General features: G+C 46.0%; 1 protein-coding gene across 1 annotated transcript in view; it reads right to left on the bottom strand.

The window, feature by feature from the left end:
- The window catches only part of DMTN (dematin actin binding protein), a 229450-nt gene extending 216107 nt beyond the window's left edge, over positions 1 to 13343 (bottom strand). The window contains exon 1 of the mRNA XM_078666358.1: positions 13155 to 13343. The gene's annotated coding sequence lies outside the window, so the exon portion shown is untranslated. The remainder of the gene's footprint in view (positions 1 to 13154) is intronic.
- Positions 13344 to 15378: the final 2035 nt, after the last annotated feature.

Here is a 15378-nt window from a genome sequence, read left to right as displayed (position 1 = left end):
TTCATGCCCTCCCGTCCTTTGTTGACATTGTCACTCTCAGCTCTCCTCACGCGCCCTCTCTCCTGAAGTGTCAGTAATCGCGGCCGCCGTTTCTCCCTCCCCTCACCTCTCTCCCTACTTCCCTCGATCTGTCTGTAACAGAGTCACTGCTCCTCCCACTCTCTCTCTCTGTCTGCCTGACGCCCTCTCGCCTATCCTCCTATCCTGCCATCTCTCTCACATCCTGACATCTCTCTCACATCCTGACATTTCTCTCACACTCTCTCCCATCCGGCCATCTCTCTCTCCCATCCTGCCATCTCTCTCCCTTCCTGACATCTCTCTCTCCCATCCTGCCATCTCTCTCTCATCCTGCCATTTCTCTCACACTCTCTCCCATCCTGGCTGCTCTCTCCCATCGGGCCACCACCCTCACCCTCACTCACCCTCACTCACTCACCCTCAACCCCTCACCCTCACCCCCTCAACCCCTCACCCCCTCACCCTCAACCCCTCACCCTCACCCCCTCACCCTCAACCCCTCACCCTCACTCACCCTCAACCCCTCACCCTCACTCACCCTCAACCCCTCACCCTCACTCACTCACCCTCAACCCCTCACCCTCACTCACTCACCCTCAACCCCTCACCCTCAACCCCTCACCCTCAACCCCTCACCCCCTCACCCTCAACCCCTCACCCTCAACCCCTCACCCTCAACCCCTCACCCTCAACCCCTCACTCACCCTCACTCACCCTCACTCTCACTCACTCTCACTCACCCTCACTCACCCTCACTCACCCTCACTCACCCTCACTCACCCTCAACCCCTCACTCACCCTCACTCATCCTCACTCACCCTCAACCCCTCACCCTCACCCTCACCCACCCTCAACCCCTCACCCTAACTCACACTCACCCTCACTCACCCTCACCCTCACTCTCACTCACCCTCACTCTCACTCACCCTCAACCCCTCACTCACCCTCAACCCCTCACTCACCCTCAACCCCTCACTCACCCTCAACCCCTCACTCACCCTCAACCCCTCACTCACCCTCAACCCCTCACTCACCTTCAACCCCTCACTCACCCTCACTCACCCTCACTCACCCTCACCCACCCTCACCCTCACTCACCCTCAACCCCTCACCCTCACACAGTGCAATAGGTCTCGGAGCATTTGAGTTAGAGCTTTTAGAATTGTTTATGGCTTTTTTTATTTGTAATTCTTTAGCATTGGCTACAGGAAACAAAAATGCTAAAGATTTACAAAAAAAACCCATAAACAATTCTAAAAGCACTAACTCTAATGCTGCGAGACCTATTGCATTTCCAATGCTTGTTATGAAATGAACTCTGGAAGTGCTGAACAAACGCCACGAACTCGTGCAGATTAATGGAGCACAGCTGGCCGAAAATCTAGTGCCAAGACCTTCAGAAACTAGTTAAACTGCAAAAAGAAATACTTTGTTTTTGGGTTGACGGGTAGCTTCTCAAGAAACAATGAAAGGAAGCACAAAACCACGTAAAACAGGACTGACTTCTCCGAGAATTTGAGCCCCATGATTTCAGCACCAAGGACAGCTCCAGGGCCATCCGCCTATGTGTCTGTTTCCCATAGAATACATTTGACCTCTTCTGTCCTGCAAGAGTGAAGAAGGTATTGCAAACCAGCTAGTGTTTCCCAATTTCCCAAGGAAGTGGCCTATTCTTACAGCTTTTTGTTAGGTTTTAAAAATCCCCAATACTGGTATTTGTCATAAATAACATAAATAGTAAACGAATACAGAGCAAACAAAAAGAGCATCTAACACCCACTGAGTGTAGTCATGAACCACATCATTGCAAATTATAGCGTTTATATTCCTGCCACCTGCTAAAATAATCCCTGTTATTAGCCCACACCACCCTTCTTCAACGCCAGAATAAGCCCGCCGTTCCAAACTTCCTCACCCTCCAGCACACCCCAGACTTTTCAAATGTGTTTCAACTACCTACACCCTTCCAGCTACTTTTTTCGTGCACTGTATTACTACCCAGGCTTCTCGTTCATTTCCTCTTTATGTGGGTTCTGTCTCTTTTCACTGAGCAGCAATGCCTCTTTTGGCGGGTTTCATAACCAACATACTTTTTATTGCAAGAAATAAAAACAGCGGCAAAGGACAAAATGAGAACAAGTCTTTACAGCCTACGCCCCAAGAATCCGGAACATCCCATCTGACATCAGAACAGCACCAACCATTCTGCAATTCAAGAAGTAACTTAAAACTCACCTCTTCAAGGCACACTTCCTCAGATTGACTTCTTACCCCTTCCAATAACTACACCTTCTCCCTCTGTCCTCTCCACCTCATGTATCCAGGACAGTGCTCTTTTGCTAACCAGTCTGGTTTGCACTTTAGAAATATAAAAACATACACAAACACACACAAGTATCCTATACAAATAAATGGAGAGGAATAAAAGATCACAAAGTATCCCCTGAAAGCTAGTCTGGACACAGAGGTCACCCAACCTCGCCAGAAAGAACATCCTCAACCTTTTTCAGAATAGTTGCATGCTATATCTAAGGTTTTGTACCTTACATCTTCCCTGTTTATCTGCCTCTGCTGCTCAGCCAGTGTGAATGTTATGTGTAGAATGTTGGTGTGGATGGTGATGTCATTGGAATGTGTGGGATGCTGTGAGGTTGTGTCATTTGGATCCTGGGCTGAGCAGCAGAGAGGTTGCTCCTGGTGGGGCCTTTCTACATCTTTACTGGGAAACCTACTTATCACCTAAGAACATTAAACGTATTCATCTGTAACATAACCATGTCTTCTGGAACTCCTTATTACGACGCAACATGAATTGGTAATGAGTTGGATTAAAACTGCGCATGAGGATTTACTTCAAGCTTCATAAGGAACTTTTATTCAAGATTTTACTTAAAAAAGAACCTACCTAAGGATTTTACGCCCTCTCGCCCCACCAGTGTTCAGATTCACTGGACAGTCCATTGACGGGGCGTATGTTTCCTGTTGCCATTGCCATGGTGTATGACTCCTGCTGCCTTGGACATCTACTACCATTGACAGGGCGCAAGTTCCTGCTGTAATTTGCAAGACGTGTGTCCTGCTTAAATTAAAATTTTCTGCTACTGAATACATCCGCTGCATGTCAGGTGGCTGATCTCAAGGACTCTGCTAGTTTCAGCAACCTTCCTATGGATATTTTCATTTCATCTGCCTGATAAATGTGCATTCATGGTTTTTCTCTAGAGGGATGAAAATTGACCATGTCTTGCGCTCTGCCTGCACATCTATTTGGAGAGCTTGCCTTGCTGTGGTTGTCTTTTCCCCGAAGCTGTGTTGACTTGTGCCTATTTGACACATCATGAGTTTTTTCAAGTTTTCTTTCTTGGACTCTGCTTGCTTCATCAACCTTTTTGTATGTTTGGCAGTTATGTCATGCTGCACAGGGGATCTGCGCTGTTTCTGAACGTAAGTGGACTTTGCTGAAAATTGGCATTGCTTTGTGTTTTGTGAGCATGGACTTGGCTGTGGTGGAATGGGTTTGATACCCAGCACTTTGTTTATGCCAAGCTTTCCTTGGGATGAAAACTACAAGTGATGCTTTCTCAGTGGTTTTGGTACTGGCTGCAAGGGTGGTTATGTCAGAATATTTTAAAGGTTGTTTTATCATTTTTCAACCACCTGTGAGCCCATCATGACAGTTTAACTGCCACAGTTTTTTAGGTCGAAGCACGACCTGCATTCAATGCGTAAGCATTGATTGCAGTGCTTCGACAAGTAATGTCACCCGTATTTGGGAATGTGGACACGAGAGAGTGCACGAGTGCAGATTTGCTCAGATTTTACCTCGTGAGCGCGCACGGCGCCGGGCCCCTCTCGTGCCTCATTCCCTTGCGCAAACACACTCCACACTCACGCATGCGCACAGCCACACGCATACACAGGCACACACACACACTGCATACACACACGCAGACCCACGCGAACACACACACGCACAGACACATTCGAACACACACACAGACACACGAGCGTACACCCTCCCACTCCCACTCCCACTCCCACTTACCGGGCACCTGGGAGCCCCGGGCTGCGGAGAGGCCATCAGTCGCCGGCTTTACTTCTTCCTCGGCGGCGGCGGGCGGGACTTCCTGCCGGATTGCAGGCCCCGCCCCCGTCTCGCCCAAAAGTGCCTGACTTCCGGTTTTAGCAGGGCTGCAGCGGTGATTTCTTTTTTCTATTTCACTGGGTACAAGTACTCACAGCCTCTCATGGCAGGCCGTGCCGGCCGCAGGGGGTCAGGCCGCCTGCGCCCAGTAAACCAGGCAGGCTCAGTTAATGATCCGACGTGCACTGCTCTCAGTGCTACTGCCCGCCGCCTGGCTGCCGCAGTTAATGTTTTGTGGCAACTTGGCTGTGGCTTGGGGATGCGACGTCACGTCCTGCAGATAGGGCGCGCCGGGAGTTACATTTTTAAATGCATTTATGGAGGTGGCGGCAGGCTTCACTCAATGGTTAGCGCCGGAATCATGGGGGCTCAGCTGCTTCCCTGCACCGCTGATTGCACCTGCTGTACTGCCGGGCCGCCCGCGCTGTGGGGCAGAATACATTTTATGGCTGAACTAGTGCCGGTGAATACTTATTTCTGAGCCGAGAGCTTGGCCGGGCCTAGCGAGAGTGCTGTAGATCGGCTGCCCTGCAGTGTGTGATCCCACGACAGACCCGACCCTATCGGCCTTCTTGTGAACTTGCATCAGGTTCATGTGCACTTTTGGGGATTAAGAAGAGGGCCGCAGCAGCTCCTCCGACCTCGCTGCTGAGGCTCGAGACGCAGCGGGGAGCCAGGTTTTTGTCTGGTGCAGGTTAACTGTATGTAGTGCTGCTGACAGCGGGCGCCGACTGACTGTCTTGCAGTCTTTTCGCTGGGCTGTTGCAGGGCAAGTCAGGTGGAGAGTAGGACTCACGGCTGCCCATGCCGGCGGTGAAGAATGGAATCCAGTCTGCATGGGATTCCTGCCCCCGCGAATCGGCCCAGATCGGAAGTCTCATTCGGAGTCACTCAGGGAGGCCAGTCACTCAACAGAGTGGGTACACAAAGCTCCGCTGCTCTTCGGAAGTATGATGGGCCACCTCGGCCCGGTGGTATCACATAAGTCATCACACAGCGAGCGGGAGGGCCCGATCCCAGCCTATCCGGCATGACACCAGCAGTCGTGCTCAGTTGGAACCTGTGCTATCATCTGCATCGGGAATCGTAAGTAAGTGTATGACGGAGCTGATATTATTATTAAAGTGAACTGTGACAGTTATTTGCTTGTGTTACAGAGTCATCATGATGCCAGTGCCCAGCTGACGCATGTTCTAGAGGGCGACACGGCAGACCTCGGGGTGGTCTGCCGTTCATCTATTACTTTTTATATATATATACTATACTATACTATAGCTCTCAGTGTCTTTTTGAAAAATTGTTCAGCCGGCTGGACGCTGCGGCCGGGCTGTGACCTAGGCTATCATGTGCCATAGCCAGCCTCTCCTGAGGCTTGCCCTCACCCCTAACAGTAACAGTACGATCAGATTAGAAAGGCACTAGGTTAGTACCTTTCCATTTTCTGGTGCTTTGCAGCAGTTTAAAGAGTTTTTCGTTGCTCATATAGGTGTAATTTATTATATTTATGTTTCACTCATCTTCCTTCATTGCTTGATATTGCTCGCGAGAAAGTGTCACTCATAGTCACTGAAATGTCACTCCTAATTCCACTAACATTATTAAAATGTCACACATAGCAATCTGAAACCTTGGCAGCTATGAAGTGAAAGTACTCATAACTTGTTTTCATTTGTAATCATGGGCGCCGGTTCACCTAAAAACCACGGGTGATAGCGAGTGATGTCATGTACCATTTGCCCCGTCTAAATTTAAATCACTGGGTCGACCTTTTTCCCTGACTTAAACTCCTTCATTGTTGCTTTCTTCCACCGCAACCCCCTCCCACAACAAGGCTTGACTCCCCCATTCCTCCCAGGTCGTTTCTCCCTCTTTGCAACCCTTCCCACAGCGCTGCTTGCTTGCCACGATACAAGCAAGCATCGTTCCCATGTAGTTGGAATACGTATGGAATTAAAGCTCCATCGCCTATACACATATTGGCACTTTCACATCAAATCTCCACTAGCGTGCCTATACACTTAATCAACCTTTGCAATCTTTGACACAGTTCTAAAAAGCATACTTGTGAATTTACAATACGATTGCAAGACTTACGAAAATACACCTAGCAGCGAGCAAAACAGTTGCAGTAATAAAGTGAAGTTCTATAGCGCGTTTACAAGCAAGATTACAAAAAACTCAACCCAGACAAGACCGAGCTGGTGTTGACAGGTGGTTCATCCAGCCCCTGGTCGTCTTTATTTTGGCCCCCCTCTCTTGGCTCTCCACCTATCCCCTCTACCTCAGTCAAAACACTAGGTATTAAACTCAATTCTCAACTCACTCTTCACTCCCAGGTTAGCTCTGTGGTTTCTTCTTCTTTTCTCTCACTGCGCACTATACGCAGGGTGTCCCGTTTTTTTTCCTTTGCTGCCCTCAAGCTGATCACCTTGGCCATGGTGGTCTCCCGCCTGGATTATGGCAACGCCCTATATGCAGGTATTCCTGCATATAGTTTACGGCGTCTGCAACAGATCCAAAACCAGGCGGCGCGCTTGGTATTCAAACTCCCGAAATTCCACCACACCACCCCCCTTTTAAAATCTCTACATTGGCTCACTGTTCGTGCCCGTGTCCAGTTTAAGCTCGCCTCCATTGCCTTTCAAGCTCGACTGCGCACGGCACCGGCTTTCATCTCATCCGAGATCACCCCTTACGTTCCCACTAGGGAACTACGCTCATCTACCCAGTCTCTTCTTACAATCCCACGGTTCCGGAGAAAGAAATGGGGTGGCTCGAAATTTGCGACTCTCGCTCCACTCCTCTGGAACTCTCTGCCCCCTGAGCTCAGAGCCTTAACCCTGTATCCGCAATTCCGGAAGCAACTCAAGGCTCATCTGTTCACAAAGTCCTTCAATTAACCCTCGAGCAGTTTGTTTTTCTGCTTAGCCAGCCCCGGTCCTTTGTTAGTTGTAGCGCCAAGAAACTGCTGGTGTATGTGCGCTTTAAAAATAATTTTAAATTCAAATTCAAATTCAAGATCTGTGGGCACTTATTGACTTAATACCTGCCATCTTAACTAGAGAAGACTCCCCATTAATAAGCCCAGCGATGAAAAAGGTCAGTTAAGTAACAAGAACACCAAATATTTAATGTAGCACAGAAATTAGAAAATGGGGGTGGGGGGGCGTTCTGTTTGAATTATATTTTTACAATAGCCCGTTGACAGCTCTTCATTCTCCCCAAGCTTGCCTTTATTTTGCGCGTAAAGGTCAAAGCAATGTATATATTCCCACGGCACTTCTTATATCTAAGCTGTGCATTACACCTTTTACTAATACTCCATTTACTAGCTAGGTGGTCGATACGTAACTAGTCCTATCTGCATCTAGTTGAGTGCTTGGCAGATACCGCCAGACATCTACTGCTCAGAAAGCTGATGCCTCGTGTCTGAAACAAGAACCATATTATTTTTTTGCCCGCCGACTCAATGTTCACTTTTCAGAGCACACCCCGTAAAATGTTTCCATTAGGCACAAATTACTCCTTAAATTAAGGTACATAAAGTCAAATAGATTTTACGTAATAAAGTAATTACGTAATTTATAAGTTGGGCTAATCGTTAATACACAACTTTAAGTTGGAAGGACACTTGTTTAAGTTGGAATATTGCCACACACACCCAGACCCCCCCACACACAACCCTACACACACACACACAACCCCACACACAGACCCCCCCACACACAAAAGTGTGTAAGTGCAGATTGTGAGTGCAGATTGTGAGTGGAGATTGTGAGTGCAGAGTGCAGAGTGCAGAGTGCAGAGTGCAGAGTGCAGTTGCAGAGTGCAGTTGCAGAGTGCAGTTGCAGAGTGCAGTTGCAGAGAGAACTCAGCAGCACCACCACAGCATCACTCAGCACCACCACAGCACCACTCAGCACCACCACTCAGCACCACTCAGCACCACCACTCAGCACCACTCAGCACCACCACTCAGCACCACCACAGCACCACTCAGCACCACCACAGCACCACTCAGCGCAATCCCAGCACCACTCAGCGCAATCCCAGCATCACTCAGCGCAATCCCAGCATCACTCAGCGACATCACAGCATCAATCTGTGCAACCATTCAACAACAACTGGTTCAATTATGTTCTCTCAATGTTTCAAGCTTTATTACAAATGTCACAAAAATATGTTATTTCACTTCTGTTCTTGGATTTTCATCACAATAAAATACACTGAACATAATCTTCACAAACGTTATTTACAAAAGTTTAAGCTATTGCCAATATAAATTACAATCACTTTTATTTAAGTATTAATTATTTTAAAAAATTAAAAGACGTTGCTATTTGTAATATCAATACATCTAAGTCACGTAAATACAAAACATGTTGCATTACAAATGCTATAGTCGTCACATGTGCGAAAGTTATAACTATTGGCATTGAAAATGACAAAGCTATTAATTTAGCTATTTTCAAAATCAACACATAAATAAAAAAATTGTCATTTACAAGACCAAAAGCTCAAACTTTCATAATGCGAGACCTATTGCATTGCAAATGCTTGTTTTAATTGTGGCACAAGTCTAGTTACACACGTGTCAGCTTAGGTCTCACGCGGACTTCCTTCAGCGCAGCTTTCCTTCGACCCACATTCCTTCATCTGTGATGTTTCGCCTAACTATGTGTCTCACAGCTGTGCAGCAACTGTTGGCACAAATTCGCACTTGGAGCCACTCAACCCACGCAATGCTTGCGTGACGCCTTATTGGAATTGGTGACAAGTCTCAAATGTCGGATCTTCTCAGTATTCTCCACATGTTCAGTCTTCAAAGACAAAATAGGAAAGGAATGGTACTTTTAAACCTATTCTTCATATCTCCTTCTCCAGTCTAACATCAGCGGCATGTTGTCTTAATTGTGAATATTGTTAGTGCGGTGACACTCAAGTATGCTTCAAAACCTGTTGTTTTCAGTTAGACATCAGTGGAGCCATCTGTCTGAGGTATTTCGGGGGACATTATTTTACTGTTTCCAGCCTTACCACATTTACTTTAAAGACGCCTTGCAGTTTTCTTTGTTGCTTCTCCTTAAGTGTGAATTCAGGTTATCATGGCACTTAAGCAACGCGATTTGCTGTTTTATTTATGGCTCCCATTACTACGGCACATTACTATTATGCATTTTTATGTTCTTCTCATACCTGCTTTTTCTTTCTATCATTATTTTGCAATTTCACTTATGTTATTTAATGTTTCTCACCTATTATACAATGTTTTGATGCTCATTTGTTTCCTATAGTACTGCTATTACATTTCGGATATTCCTGCCTTAATTTAATCATATAATGCATTTTTACCATATTGCCATGTACATGCTACTGTGCTGTTAATGCATTTCTTTCTTTGCATGTTGGTTTTGTTTGCATTTCCCTTGCATTTATTTTCTCCTGTGTGGTCAAACTTGAGGTGTGACTGTATTTTATTTTCTGTGCAGCTCACCCAGATTGCATTTTCCTTGCACTTACTCATTGGGGATTCACAATTTGGTGTTTTTCACCCTTTCTTTACTTTTCACTACAAGTCCTTCCCCAGGGATGATGTGTTGGGTGTACGCCACCAGTTTTTTGCTTTCTGGTCGAATGTAGCCACCCATTGCTTGCTTTCTGTTGTGTGTTAGTCACCCGTTTCTTGATTCTGGTTGGGTGTAAGCCACCCTCTGCTTGATTTCTCGTTGGGTGTAAGCCACCTGTTGCTTGATTTCTAGTTGGGTGTAAGCCTTCTGTTGCTCACTTATGATTGCTTTCTGTTTGGGTTTCCAGTCACTCTGTGTTTACTTTATGGTTGGGGGTATGTCACCTTTGCTTTCTTTCTGGTTGTGTGTATTCTCATCCTGTGGGTGTAATTCACCCCTTGCTTGTTTTCTTTTGGGTGCTAGCCACCCGTTGCTTACTTTTGGTTGTTTGTAAGTCTTTGTCCTTTCTTATTATTTTTGCTGTTTTCTGTGTTTCCCATTTTCTTCGCCAGTCTGGCCAGCTGGTGTAGTTGTGGTGGTAACTTTGGTGCACTCTTTCTTTGTTTGTTTTTGTGGTATACTTATTTCTTATTTATGTATGTCTCTTTCTCCTTTTGCCTTTGAGTTTTTGGACAATTTCCTTCCTTTTGAAATTTTTTGTTTCACATTTGCTCTGCTAAGGAAGGAGATGTGTGCCTTATCTAGTTTATACATTCTTCTACTCTACTTTTGTGTTTTACTTATTGCTATGCTGATTACATTTTTGTATTTGGCTACATGTCCTCTTTTCGTTTATTATTTCTCTTTAATATCATATTTCCACCTTGCTTAATTTAGCATGTTTTTGCATACTTACTGTGCAATTCCTATTCTTGTTTTTGCAAGTTTCTTTGGTATTACTGTGATGTTTCTACTAATTTTCACTTTTGCTTTGTGCATTTTATAAAGGGGAAAGGTGTGTTATATCTAAGGTTTTGTACCTTGCTTCTTCCCTATTTCTCTGCCTCTGCTGCTCAGCCAGTGTGAATGGTATGTGTAGAATGTTGGTGTGGATGATGATGTCATTGGAATGTGTGGGATGCTGTGAGGCAGAGTGTCAGTTGGATCCTGGGCTGAGCAGCAGAGAGGCTGCTCCTGGTTGGGCATTTCTACATCTTTACTGGAAAACCTACTTCTCATCTAAGAAAAATAAACGTATTCATCTGTAACCTAACCACGTCTTCTGGAACTCCTTACTACGACACAACATTGCACCAACGGACAACTCCAGAAAGAACCGAAATATTGTGCCTTCCTCCCTCCTATAGTCCCTGTTCAACAATGAGTAACTCAACCTATCTTGAACAACCTAGCTCTCATATAATACACTCTATGGAGTTTAAAGAGGAAGCGAATGTTTATCGATGTCTCACAAGGACACTTTAGGACCTCCATCCATCCACTCTCATCCTTCTGCCCAGTGTCTGTTTTCAATTTTTCTTACAATTTACTTAATCTACCAGAAATGTTGTTGAAGAGCTTATTTAGTATTCCGAAAATCTGCTACTGCTCAAGCATACCACAATTACTTTAACAGCCAGCTGTAAAATGCTCCGATCACCACCCTGTTAGAGCACAACTTTCCAATGCTTTTCTTAGTTACAAAAAATCTGTAAAATTCTTTATAATGTAAAGCACATTTTAATCATTTCAAAGGACATCAGGGATCCATGCTGCCAGACATCCCCCATTTTGGATATCCCAATAATACCCCACACCTAAAGAGGCTAAGGTTTTCCAATTCATGTGAGACAGTGCCCATCTAGACTGGGATTTCTCCTGTTAGTTTGCCCTTCCATGTGATTATCATGGTGGCCTTCTTCCAAACCTGTGGTATCTTCCCATTTAATCTGTTGCTGCACAATCCATGGAGACACAACTTCCTCCCTATCTAGACCAATCGATCTTTGTGGGGTAAAAAAGCCAGTCACTGATTAGGGCTATCTGTAAACTAGAACATAATTCCTACTGTTCTGAAGCCTGACAAGCTGTCACAAATAGTCCCTTTGTAGAGCATCAGTACAATTAAAGTATGTTATTGACCCATAGATATCCCCACAGAGTGGTCCCTACCCGTTCCAAGTGTTCCCTCAGGATTTCAAATGGGACATTATGCGAAGAAAACTAGGAATATCATAAATATATCGGTTCCATTAAGGACAAAAGAGATTACATTTTCACTCTTCTTCATATTTTATACCATTATTTTTTTCTAAGGTGTTCTTATTAGTGTTATTTTCAGTTGTGTGCCCTCCTGGGCATTGACCTTTCTGGCGAGGGTATGGAGGGATAATATCCTTTGTCTGGACTCAACTTTCTTACTACCTTCCCTGAACGGGGCTTAACTCTCTAACAAGATACCCAGGACAGTAAAAGAGGCTTTGGAGACTAAACTTAAAATTTGACCTCAGTGCTTACATCCAGAAGGGAATACATGTGATCTCCCCCTTGATACTGCTAAGCGGTCCCTGCAACCTCTTCTTGGGTAAGCCTAGCACCAGGACCAAGATGGTAAGGAGCAGGTGAAATACAACCCTTTGGCCTCACACGTGCTCCCTGACCCTCTGTAGAGGAATGGTCATTCATATTTTACCACATAGGCCTCTTCCACACATTTTTTGACACTCATACACTGCGCACAGAGATTCCACATAAAAAGATACCCTGCAGCCACACCAATCCTTCCATGAATCTTCCACCTGCCCACAGATGCTTGTGCTACTTCTGAACACACACATGCAAACAAACACACGCAGATCCATAACTATCTAGCTGCCCCAGATGGCGCCGCGGCCAGGGCGACTGACGCTGGAATCTGGGAATCAGGGTTCGATCCCCGGCTCCGGCGGCAGGTTAGCCCAGCACCATGTGACTCTGGGCAATAGCTCGCTTAATCTTCCCGACGGCCCCCAGCGCCTAGAGACCCTTACAGGTGATTGTGCGCTTTAAAAAAAAAAAAAAAAGATTCTTAATGGCTACCATACAAATCTAAAACTCAGTTCACCAGTCTTTACGCTCTTGGTCATAGTTTTTTTTTATAATGGGCTGCTTTAATTTTTGCAAAATGTTTTTTTCTTTTTATAACTGTCTCCTAGATGTTAGAATTGACCCATACTCTTGGGTAGCGCGTGCTGGCAACAGAAACTGGGACAGTGGGAGCCATTAAGAACTCTTATGTACAACAGTGTTTCAGAGGGGAAAGTGGGGAAAACGCGAAAATGGTGGGGTGGGGGATAGAGAAAGAAAGCGAGGCAGAGAGAGAGAGAGCAGATGGAATAGAAAGAGATAGAGAATGAGAGTGAGGAAAAATAGAGAGAGAGTGATAGATAATGGGAAAATGGTAACTGAAGAGAGAACTTCAAACACATTTGAATAAAAATAGGGGAAACCCCCAAGGGTGGGTGGTGGAATGTCTCTCACACTCCCCTCATTCTTAGTCTTACCATGCTATCTCTTGCACTACGATTTTCTTGTGAGCCTCTCTGGCATACAGCCTACTGGTTCTTTCATGCGCTCTCCCTCTTTCCCTGCCTGTCAGACATTCCTGCGCGCGCCATGGCCGTTACTATAATCAACCCCTTGTCTCCTTTTGGCGCCACCTGTGGCTGCTGATGTTTACCCTCCCGCGCGCACAGGGCAGGTGACGCATCAATAGCTGACGGCGCGCTCTCTGGTGACCAATCAATAGTCGGCTCTCTCGCTGAACCCCATCCGCTGCTGCTCCACTTAGGGAAACCCAACACTCGCCCTCCAGCTGTACCCTCCTTCTGCGGCCAGCAGCCATCGATCCGCTCTCTCCTTCAGGAGGCGCGTGCCTGAGCACAGAGAGGCCGAGGAATGTCTCCTCTGTGAGGGCAAGGTGAGTGGGTGCGATGGTTCACCACTATAGTGCAATGGCCCACTCAGGTTTCATCAATGTTATGATGACGCAACTCTCTTCAAGCCCCGGAATCCTCGCTACAGCAGAAAGGGCCAGCCATTCAAAAGGATTGCACACAGCACATACAAAAGCTTATCTTTATAAACGGGCTTGCATTAGGTATTGTGGGCCCTATCAAAGGCTCTCTCAACGAGAAAGAATGCACCCCAAAAACTGTTCATCACGAGGAGAAGGTAGACCTCTCGATAACAAACACATTATATATTTACACACATACCACCTCCTGCCCTAACAGGTAGCCAGACCTAAAGGGGGTCTGAGGGACTTGCAGCGACCGTCCTTGGGGCTGCAGCTGGGTGGTAGTAAACATGTGCCTATAAGGACCCACCACTGAGATAAGCACATTGCAGAAGCTTACTTGGCATGCACAGAAACCAAGTTGGTCAAGGGGATTGATGTGGGGCTGGCAACAGACCCATTCTTGCGAGCACGTCACCACTGCACACTCAAGAGGCATGAGGAGGGGATGTACGTCATTACGACGCACACTTTTACAACGCGTTTCATTACAACGCGGTTGTAACAACGCAAGTCGTTACAACGATTTGCGGTGGGGGGGCGATAATTAAAAATTTTTAATTTACTATTCCAACACCTGTCCCCGTGGATAGTAGGGAAGGTGTTGGGATAGTAAATTAAATGATTTACTATCCTTGATCGCCCCCCAGCGCAATTCGTTGTAACAACTTTCGTTGTTATGACCGCGTCGTAATGGAACGGCGTTGTAATGGTTGCGTCGTAAACGTCGCATACCATGAGGAGGTGATCTGGTCCATGTTAGGACGCTGATGTGGTCCTTCCCACTTGCTTCTGTGGCAACCGTGAAACCCACCACCCACACCTCCCAAAAACCTTATGTACCTTAAACCCAAACTTAACATTTACCATTTGCCCATCTCTATGTTTGTCATGATGAAATACAAGGCTGCATCTGGCAACTCTAAGCTTGCACATCTCTTCATTTACCTCGCCACATAAACCACTTTTGATAGCAACCTCACCACACCACACCACAGAAAGCATGACCCACCCACTGATCAACCCGTTCGGGATACTCAAACTGGCCAGCAACCGGGGAGTGGTTTCCATGAGCCACCACACAAGCATGCTCATACCACACCAATAGTTGTGTCCAAGGTGGGTCTGAGCATTCTGCCTCACCTGCCATACAAGCCCCTTTAGCCATGCAGTACCTGGACTAAAAACAGATCCTAAACCTCTTCACTGAACCCAGATCGACAATAGCACAAAACATATTCACAACTCACAGCACCTGTACGCTCATTTAATGCAACCCAAGAAAAAAAAAACACACACTCGACCAGAACAAAATAACACTTTGCTGATGCAGATCCATGAACCGGAAAGAGCACTCATCCCTCACTGCACTAGGTGTACTAGTGTCATGCAACACAAAAAGCAATAAACACTCCCACGTCCCAAGGAAAAAAAACACCCCTAAAATACCAAAAAAGTGAATCTTAGAAAGATATGAGATCCATGGAACACTTAAAGTAGCCTATGACCACTGAACACGTCCCAGGACCTTAAAATGTGACGCAACGCTATGACACAATCAACAATCTAACCACCAATCCTCCAAACACTAATGACTGCACAGAATATCTGGTGAGCAGCACTTTTCAATTTGAAATGCCTTAAGCTCCTCCAATACCGAACAGACTTCCATATTATAACTGTTTTCGGTTTCTAAGACTGATTAAGGA

The sequence above is a fragment of the Lissotriton helveticus genome, chromosome 11 (genome assembly GCF_964261635.1).
Source record: "Lissotriton helveticus chromosome 11, aLisHel1.1, whole genome shotgun sequence".
NCBI lineage: Eukaryota > Metazoa > Chordata > Amphibia > Caudata > Salamandridae > Lissotriton > Lissotriton helveticus.
Note: the sequence above shows the minus strand (reverse complement) of the source record. Positions and strands in the feature narration are given on the sequence as shown.